The sequence below is a fragment of the Myotis myotis genome, unplaced genomic scaffold (genome assembly GCF_014108235.1).
Source record: "Myotis myotis isolate mMyoMyo1 unplaced genomic scaffold, mMyoMyo1.p scaffold_m19_p_3, whole genome shotgun sequence".
Taxonomy (NCBI): domain Eukaryota; kingdom Metazoa; phylum Chordata; class Mammalia; order Chiroptera; family Vespertilionidae; genus Myotis; species Myotis myotis.
This window is the reverse complement of record NW_023416335.1, coordinates 180924963-180934747: the sequence shown is the minus strand read 5'-3', so window position 1 is coordinate 180934747 and position 9785 is coordinate 180924963.

The window sequence follows — 9785 nt, the reverse complement described above, 5'->3', positions numbered from 1 at the left end:
AAAATATTTTGAAGGAAAAACATTTTAGCAGGTGCAAGAGCTAGTGTAAAGCCCTAAGCCTGGGGCAGCCTAGAGAGTTCATGGACTAGCCAAGATGACAACATAGTTGGCTCAGAGCAAGTTAAAGAGAAAATAGCAGAAAACGAGGTCAGGAATGTCATGGGTGGTGGTCGGAGATATTCTCAGGACTTCAAAGCAAATGTAAGGATTTTGATTTTTACTTTGAGTGAAACGGGGAGCCAATGCAGGACTTTGAGCAGAGAATTGACATATTTTGACTAACTTTTTAAAGCATCTGTCCAGCTGAGGTGTGAAGAATAGTGTGAAGAATAGACTGTGTGGGGACAGGGATAAAAGTGGAATAACCACTTAACAGGCCACTGCAGTAACCAGGGCAAGAGACGGTGATCTGGACCAAAGTGGCAGTACAAGAGCTGGTGAGAAGTAGTCAGGTTCCTCACAGATGCTGAGATCAGACTGGTGGATGCCAGAGGGGAGGGGGATTGGGAGACCGAGTGAAAAGGGTGAAGGGATTGAGAAATACAGGTTGGAAGTAACAAAATAGTCATGGGTATGAAAAAAAAGCAGAAGGAATATAGTCAATAATATTGTAATGACTATGTTTGGTGCCAGGTGGGTACTGGGAATATCTGGGAGAACACTTTGTAAAGTATATGATTGTCTGACCCCTATGCAGTGCACCTGAAAGTAATACAAAATAATATTGAATGCACACTGTAATTGAAAAATAGTTTTTAAAAAAGTAGTCAGATTCTATTTTAAATTTAGAGACAACAGGAACTCTAGATGGACAGAGCATGGAATGTGGGAAGAAAAAAAAAAAGAGTCCAGGAAAACTCCAGTTTTTGGCATGGGCAAAAGAATGGAGATGTTATGAATTGACTTAGGGAAGACTGTGGTGTATTCGTTTGTTAGGGCTGCCGTGAAAACGTATCAGAGTGGGTGCCTTAAACAACAAAAATTTATTTTCTAATAGTTCTGGTGACTAGAAGTCTGATAGGAGAATGTCAGCAGTTTTATTTTCTTAGGAGGCTTCTCTGCTTGGCTTGCAGATGGCTGCATTCTATGTGTTTACATAGTCTTCCCTCTTTGCACGTGCATGTCTGGTATCTCTCTGTGTCGTCTTAATCTCCTGGTTTTATAAGCAAACTGGTCAGATATTGGGTTAGGGCCCACCCATATGACCTCATTTTACCTTACTTTCCCCTTTAAAGACCCTGTCTCCAAATACAATCATGCTCTGAGCACTGGGGGTTAGATCTTTCACATATGAATTGGAAAAGGGGACACAATTGAGCCTACAACAGTGGGTTAGTAGGTTTGGGGCCAGAAGATTAAGGAGTTTAAATATCCATATTAATTTAAGATATTCTGTACATCTACCTAGAGGTGTTGAATAGGTAGTGTGAAACATGGGTCTGGAATTCATATAAGAGAGAACAGCTCAACAGATTAATGTTAGGTTGTCAGCAGGGAAGTTAGTCATGAGACTTGAGATATGGATAAGTAGAAAAGAGTAAGAGGATCAAAGTTGGAGCCATTGGGGTCCCCAACAGTAAATAATCAATGATAAGCAGGAACTATCAAATAAAACTGAGGGAAGATTATAAGAAAATAGAATAAGCCATGAAAAAAAGCAAGAAATAGAAGAAGAAGAGAGAGAGATCAGACGTAGTGAGTATTGGTGATAAGTCAAATAAGATGGGGTCTAAGAACTGGTCCCTGGATGTGTCAGTATGAGGTCACTGGTGAAATGGGTTCCTGTGATATTGGTGACGTGATGGAGGATGGAAGCCTGAGTGCAGAGAGAATAGAATCAGAGCAATTGAAGTCAGAGTAAAGATAATTGTTTTTAAGAAATTTCATTCTAAAGGGGAGAAGATGAAGAATATGGGATCAAGAGAAAGTGTTTATTTTTAAGATGAAAGAACAAATAGCATATTTGTGTGCTGATGGCAAAGATCCATAGAGTGGAAAATTGATGATATAGGAGAGAAAAAAGAATTTCTAGAGCAATTTCTTCAAGTAAATTAGTGAAAATGCAATGTACTAGATAGGAAAGGGAAAATATAGTAACAGGCATATATATTTTTATACATATATACTTTGTCTAGACTACATATATCTATACGATATATTAATATATTATATATTTATTTACATATATATTTCAGACTTAATTATACTTTATATATAATACATATAATATAAAAGAACATAATATATTCATATTTAATGTATATATAATGTATATATATTATGTTTATTTACATATATAAGATATTTCAGACTTAAGTCTCATTTAATGAGTAATATTTTGCCTGCCCCTCTCTCCATTCCATTTTTCTGGAAAATTCCTGTTCATTCGAAGTGGGTGCTTCTGGAGAGGGATGTGGGCTGCCCGTTGACCAGAGTGATGAATATAAAATTCATAGTGATTTATATTAAATGGTCCAGGTATGATCATGTGACTGCTCAGTGTCCTTTTCTGAATTTTTAAAATAGGATCTGAGGAAAGTTACTTCTTTTCTCCTTGGTCACAATAATGCCAGGCTGTAAGTTCAAAGCTTTCTGCCATATTCACAAGCTGTTCAACTAAGCCTCAAAAGTGTCAAAGAGAGGAGATGGAGAATAGATTCCTTACATTGCTTGTGTCCCTGTCCTTAAAGTCATTTCTTTTTTAAAGCAACAATTTACTACCACCACATTTTATTATTGTTCTAAAAATATATTTGTATTGATTTGAGAGAGGGAGAGACAGAAACATCATTGATGAGAGAGAATCATCCCCACACGGGATCCAGCCTGCAGCCCGGACATATGCCCTGACCAGGAATCAAAACCATGACCTCCTGGTTCATAGGTTGATGCTCAACTAATAAGCCACTCTGGCTGGGTGTCCTTAAGTCATTTCTAGTCTTCCCCAGTAACCCAAACTATGAGTCTCCTTTTGGGTTTAAGCTAAAAGAAGTTAGTCAAGGTATTCAAGCACCTACAGAACTGAAACAAATAGTATTTCTGATTTTTTTCTTTCCATCATAATATTTGTCCCCTGTGTTTCACCCCCATTAAATTACTTGTAGTCATAATTAACCTTCACTCTTCCTCTTTTCTCACACCCGACATCCTAATAATCAACTAATTCTTAAGCCTTAGTGTTTCCTGAGTCAGAGACTCACCTCAATCATTCTAGTCCAAGCCGCCCTCATCTCTTACCTTATTGAATGAACAAGTGAGTCTTAATTCCTAACATTGTTTTTAGGTTTCCTCACTCTATTTATTCTACCTGGAGTTCTCCATCTACTCAGCCAAAAATGTCCCCTCTACTAGGCATTCATTTCTGACTTCTCCCACATTTAGACCCTTGTATATAATTTTGTTTTTGTTTTGTTTTTGCTCTGCTACAGTTATCTGAAATCCCTAATAGGGTGATAATCATTAAGGTGAGAGCAGTTCTAGTCAACATGGTTGCATCTACAGCAGCTTGTATATATTATGTTCTCAGTAAGTATATACTTATGTATTTCTCTATTTAGGTAATAGAATTTGACAGGGAAAATATTAAAAGCTATAGGTCATAGTATACTCTACTATTACTTGTAAAGTGACTTTGGAAAATTTTGGGATTAGTAACAATTGGTGATGAAAAGAGATGAGAATTATGCCATGTGGCATCCTATATTTACATTATTTTATGCTCCCTTTTCTATTCTAAACCCTGATTAAGACTGAAAAAAATTAAGCGATAATGAAAGAAAAGAATTCAGAAATATGGCATTTTAGAAAAGAACCTGGATATTCCATTATTTTGGAGCTACTTTTTTTTTGTTTTATAGAAAAATGTCATCATGACCTCTGTTCAAGATGGTCTTCATTAACAGAAACACATAAGATGATATCACAATGTAATTGTTGACCTAGCAACTGATATCCTTGCCATATAAATATTGTCTAATTTTGGAAATTAAATAAGGGCTGCTGCTATGAGGCTTCTAGGTTACTTGTGCCTATTCACAAAAACATTGTTTATTTTAAAATTGCTGCTAAAAATTTCTGGGTTTAGTATCAAATTTATTCTAACACAAAAAATGCTATTTATCATTTTCAGCTAAGGGCTGATAGAGAGCCCCCACCCCTCATCGATACTTTCACACCTTGAACCATATTTTGACATGAAATGAAACCAACATGAAATGACAAAGATTAAACTGCTAATGATTGCCTGAGTAAAACCATATTTTCAGCATTTACATTAATACCAATCATTAGAAGACCCTAACTGAAAGGAACTCTAGCCCATGATCATGTTTTCAAATGGTGAAACCAAATAATAAAATATCCTGTTAACCTATACTAAGAAATCCCCAGTGCATGCTAAATCTAATAGCTTGTTGCAGCTACAACAATGAAAGAGCAGCACCATTAGACTGATAATGCCATATGATCTGCCATATAACGCAAATACCAAATGTTGTGTTCCTGAAGTGAACAAAATGGGAATTTTGTTCTGTGGTTCTGGAATGTTATGTCCCATTTGGATGATCTTCTTTGGGCTCATTTTTACCCTGAGATAATAAAAGCTTTGCATGAATAACCCAGGAGAGACCATGGTCTTTTGAAAGTAACTTTTTATTACTGCCAAATAAATCTCTTTTAAATATGTTCTCTGTGAGGCAATCATGACATCCATTGGCCAACTGGATCTCCGGTTATGCCTGGATACTTTCCACATTGCACGTGGTTGTCAATTTGAATTGTGTATCAACTACCCATCATATTTGGCACATCTGTATTTAACATTGGCATTAATTTTACCCTATTGTTCTAATTGCAGTACTTTGATGTAATGACACCATTCAATTCACAGATGGTACTGGTGGGGGGTTTTCCCCCCAAAAATATAATGTAATATTAATTTGGAATGTGAGAATGCCAAAAATAAGAGCTTCATTGGTTAAGTTATCTGAGCCGCTAAACAGTTGAGCATTTGCACTAAATAAGAAAAACTGGGAATGAGAACAGCAGGTTTCAATACCATCCTACTGCAAATGTTTTGTTTGTTATTATAGTCTACAGGGTTCATAAGATTTATCTGTTCACAAACAAACGTTGACATACTTAGAAAAAGCAAAATAAATCTAATTCTCAAAACAATAAATTAATTTTTTATTAAACTTATTGAGGTGATATTGGTTAATAGGATCATATAGGTTTCAGGTGTACATTGCTATGATACAAGACCTTTATATTGCACTGTGTGCCCCTCACCCAAAGTCAAACCATCTTTTGTGATGAAACCATTGGGTGAGTTGAGATGTCGTCAATTTAAATTCATTTAATTTAAATTATTAAAATTTAAAATTATTTAAGGTATTATTCCAGATTTTATATGCATATACATCTTTCAAAATATTTTTCTGGAGTATCACTCACAATTTTCGATGACATCATAACTTAATGCCTCTCACAATTAGTATTTTATAGAATCATATCAGGGGGAAATTGAGTAACTTTCCGAAGGCCACAGGACCCCTCATTGATGAAGGAATGACTACAAAGCAGATCGTTATTTTTCAGTGGAAAATTTTTTATGAGCCACTGACCATTTTGTTGAGTCAAAAATTACTACCAGCCCAGATAGCATGGCTCAGTGGTTAAGCATGGACCTATGAACCGAGAGATCAAGGTTCGATGGTCAGGGCACATGCCCGGGTTGTGGGCTCGATCCCCAGTGTAGGGCATGTGGGAGGCAGCTGATCAATGATTTTCTCTCATCACTGATGTTTCTATCTTTCTCTCCTCCTCCCTTCCTCTTGAAATCAATAAAAATATTTAAAAATAAATAAATACATACATACAAACTATAATATTGTTTCAACAGGAAACTGACTACATTTCCAGTAAGGCGAGGGGTGGTGAGATGTTAGCTTTGGAAGGGGGGAAGGCTGGTGGGACACATTAAACCAAAAGAAAAACTAATTTTAGTAAGTGACAGAGAAATAAATATAAAAGCTGAAGGAAGTCATGGAGGGAATCAGAGGCATCTCACTGCAGAATGAGTGGAAATCCCAAAGGACGATGCTACTAATCATTAATTTACTTTAGTGAAATACAGGAAGTCAGGATCCCAGTGAGCTAAGAGAATTCTAACATAGCTGGGTATGTTTAATGAAGCGATGGGATTGTGGACTCATTGATTCTTTTTCCAGGAGACTTGCATGGGACTGAAGGGTCCCTGAGATGGAGCTTGGTGTGTGAGCAACACCTGGAGAAGGATGCAAGCTGTCTAATTCCTGGCCTTCCTCTAGCACTGTTGCTGGGCCCCATGAGAAAGAGACTACTGGCTGAAGCCAAAGGAGCTAGTTTTTAAAGGAGGTTTATTAGTCTTGAGGGTCATAAGCAGTACTTCTCTGGTATATAGGGGACAAAGTTCTCCCCACAAAGTTCTGGGTGGAAGACAGAGTGACTGCAGTTCAACGATGATGTAAGAATGCTGTTATGTGGCTCCATACCTGTTGATGGTATTGAAAGCCCCATCCCTTGCCTTAGGGAAAAGTGACGGGGTATCATCCTGAGGTAGGCTTGTCAGTAGGAGAGGATAGGAGGATGCCTCAAAATGTTAGAGCATTATGTCTGCATACTTCTGAGACACCCCGAAGTTCTGTCAGATGTCACTGAAGAGAATTTCAAGGGTGAACAATGAGCTTGTTCATCAGTTTACAGTAGTCCCCCTTATCCGTAGTTTCACTTTCCATGGTTCCAGCTACCCGTGGTCAAGCGTGGTCTGAAAATAGTAAATGGGGAATTCCAGATATGCAATTCATGAGTTTTAAATTGGACACTGTTCTAAGTATTGTGATAAAATCTCATACCATAAAGCTTCATCCTGAGCCGTGAGTAATCCCTTTGTTGCATATCTCCATGATGTACCCGACCCACACCCATTAGTCACGTAGAAGCCATCTCCAGTGGTCGGATTGACTGTCATGGTATTGCAGTGCTTATGTTCAAAGCACAATTAATAACCCTTAATTTCCTTAATAATGGCCCCAAAGCACAAGAGTAGGGGTAGGGATGCTGACGTTTCGGGTATGCCAAAGAGAATCTGTAAAGAGCTTCCTTTAAAGTGAAAAGGTGAAAGTTCGTGACTTTATAAAGGAAGAAAAAAAACATATGCCGAGGAGGTTGCTAAGATCCATGGTAAGGATGAATTTTATATCTGTGAAATTGTATAGAAGTAAAAAGAAATTTGTATCCATGTTGCTGATCCACCTCAAACTACACAAGTTCTGGCCACAGTGTGTGATAAGTGCTTAGTTCATATAAAAAAGGCAATACATTTGGAGGTACAAGACATGAACAGAAAATGTGTTCTGAATAATGACGTGTTGCATCAGAAAGCACAGAGCCTATACAAAGACTTCAGCAAGGGATCCTCTTAAACAAGCGACCACATTCACATAGTTTGTATTTCAGTATGTTGTTGTAATTGTTCTATTTTATTATTAGTTACAGGTGTTAATCTCTTGCTAGGCCTAATTTATAAATTAAACTTTATCATAAGCATATATGTATAGAAAAACATAGTATATGTAGGGTTTGGTATGGTTTGAGCCATCCACTGCAGGTCTTGGAACATATACCCTGAGGATAAGGACTGACTACTGTATATTCAACACAGGAGTTTGAGTTTTAATTTAGTATAAAACTCATAGGCTAGAATGTCTTGGGATATGAGTTTTAAACATACAAATTCTTAGGGCAGTGGTCTTCTACACCCTGCCCCCTGCTAATGGCCACAGGAAGCACCAGCCCATTAAAATTGCCAACTTTTATGAGTTAGCATAAAGGATGTGCGCACTCTGTAGTAGGGTATGATAGGAGGCTGGCCTGGGAGGCAGTAGAGCCTTTAAATGGTACTGATTCACTTTGAACATAATTTTGGAATTTTCACCTGCATTTATCTTCAGCCTTTTCCCTCCAAGTCCCTCCCAATGTTGGCATAAAGTATATTTACTTATTTAAATGCCATCTACCATACAAAAAGTTGCACAAAGTTCTCTTTCCATCTCTCAGCGTTTGCTGTGGAATTTCAACACCAATCCTCTCCAAATTGGTATCACCCTTATCTGCAGTGATCATTATCAAAATGATAGCCTACGCTTGATTTTTCTAGATCACATCCTGCGTGGTAAACTAGGTGTCATGAAGTCAGTTGGAAGCCTCAGTAGGGAAAATGCCAGTCCTACCTCACGGTGGCATTTCAAATTGTTAAACATTCTTGCATGCAATGGGCTCCGTGGAAAGCTAATTGTGGAGAATACGTGTATGCTGAGAACCTTGGAACAAAGCCTCCCTGAAAGGCGGTGACTCGCAGTTGGATGCTCTGCCACACTGCAGAGAATCATGGGAAGAAGGCCATGAAAAAAAAGGAGGGGCTCATTCTCCTCTTACCCTTACAGAGGCATCTTAAATATAGACAGGCATCCACTCTGCGTAAGTAAACAAGGTTAAGGGGCCACTTTGCTTTTCTGTTTTCCCCCACTTTTTTTTTTTATTGTTAAAAAGATCTGAATCTGAATTCCATTCAGGTTTATCTGCTTCCATATCTGTTACCATAATTTCCTACAAAGGTTTTCTCTCCAGGTATATATTTTTACTTTACACACATGCATGCATGTGTGTGTATATGCAAACTTCCTCATCTATTGCCAACAGTTATTGCGTTCTAGTTAATTTTTGAAGCTCGTGCAGCTGTTAATTAAAGTGGCCATTACAAGATGATTTAGTATATAATTTTAGAATAGCATACTGCAAATCTGAAACATCTACACCTGTGTTTACCTGTGTACTAGAACCAGTTCTGGGGAAATCCAGATGAGACCCAGGTGCCCAACCCACTTTGTTGCCATATTTACATTTTGCACTAAGTATGTTTATACTACACATTTCTAGTTACACAGCCTTAATTATGATGAACAACATTTCTATATCTCTCTCTCTGGAAAGTGGAATTTTTTTTTTCTTTAGAGAAGAAGAAGTACAAAATTGACTTATTGCCGTGCCAATTTTTCAAACTTATTGGAATTAAAATTCCACGGTATTTACTCTTCAATGTGTCTCATCTTGGTTAGTGTTTAGATAACTGAAATAGTAAAGCATCTTCCACATAAAAATCTTTTGGTAAGAGAAAAATAAACTATTAGGAGATTGAAGTGCAAACCTCCCATGTAGGTTCAGATGAACTCAGAAACATTGTTAGAGCACACATGGACAATACAAGCTAATTGCACTTTGTAACATTAAGTGTTTGATTTTAGTTGCAGCACTGACATTTTTGAATATGCTGTCGCTGCCTTTCTTTCTACTTCATTCATTTGGCATTTATTGTGCTGAGAACTGAGAAATTCTGAAATGTGGTCTTCCAGCTGCAAAGTTCTGGTAGTTAGGTTATCAGATTTTACAAATTCAGACATGTGTCTATTAATTTTCTAAAATAAACTCTAGATTCATGACACTCAGAATATCAGATTATTAAGTGACCTAGCAGTTTTTCAAGTAGCTTAAAATGTAATTGCCAAACTAATATAAGTTTGGTCTCATTGTCTTAATCATCCAACTGATTCTTCAGGAGCTAAAACAAAAAAAAATTTTTTTCAGTTATTCTTCATCTGGCCAGTTGTTCATCTAGACCAGTGGTCGGCAAACTGCGGCTCAGCAAACCGCGGCTCGCGAGCCACATGTGGCTCTTTGGCCCCTTCAGT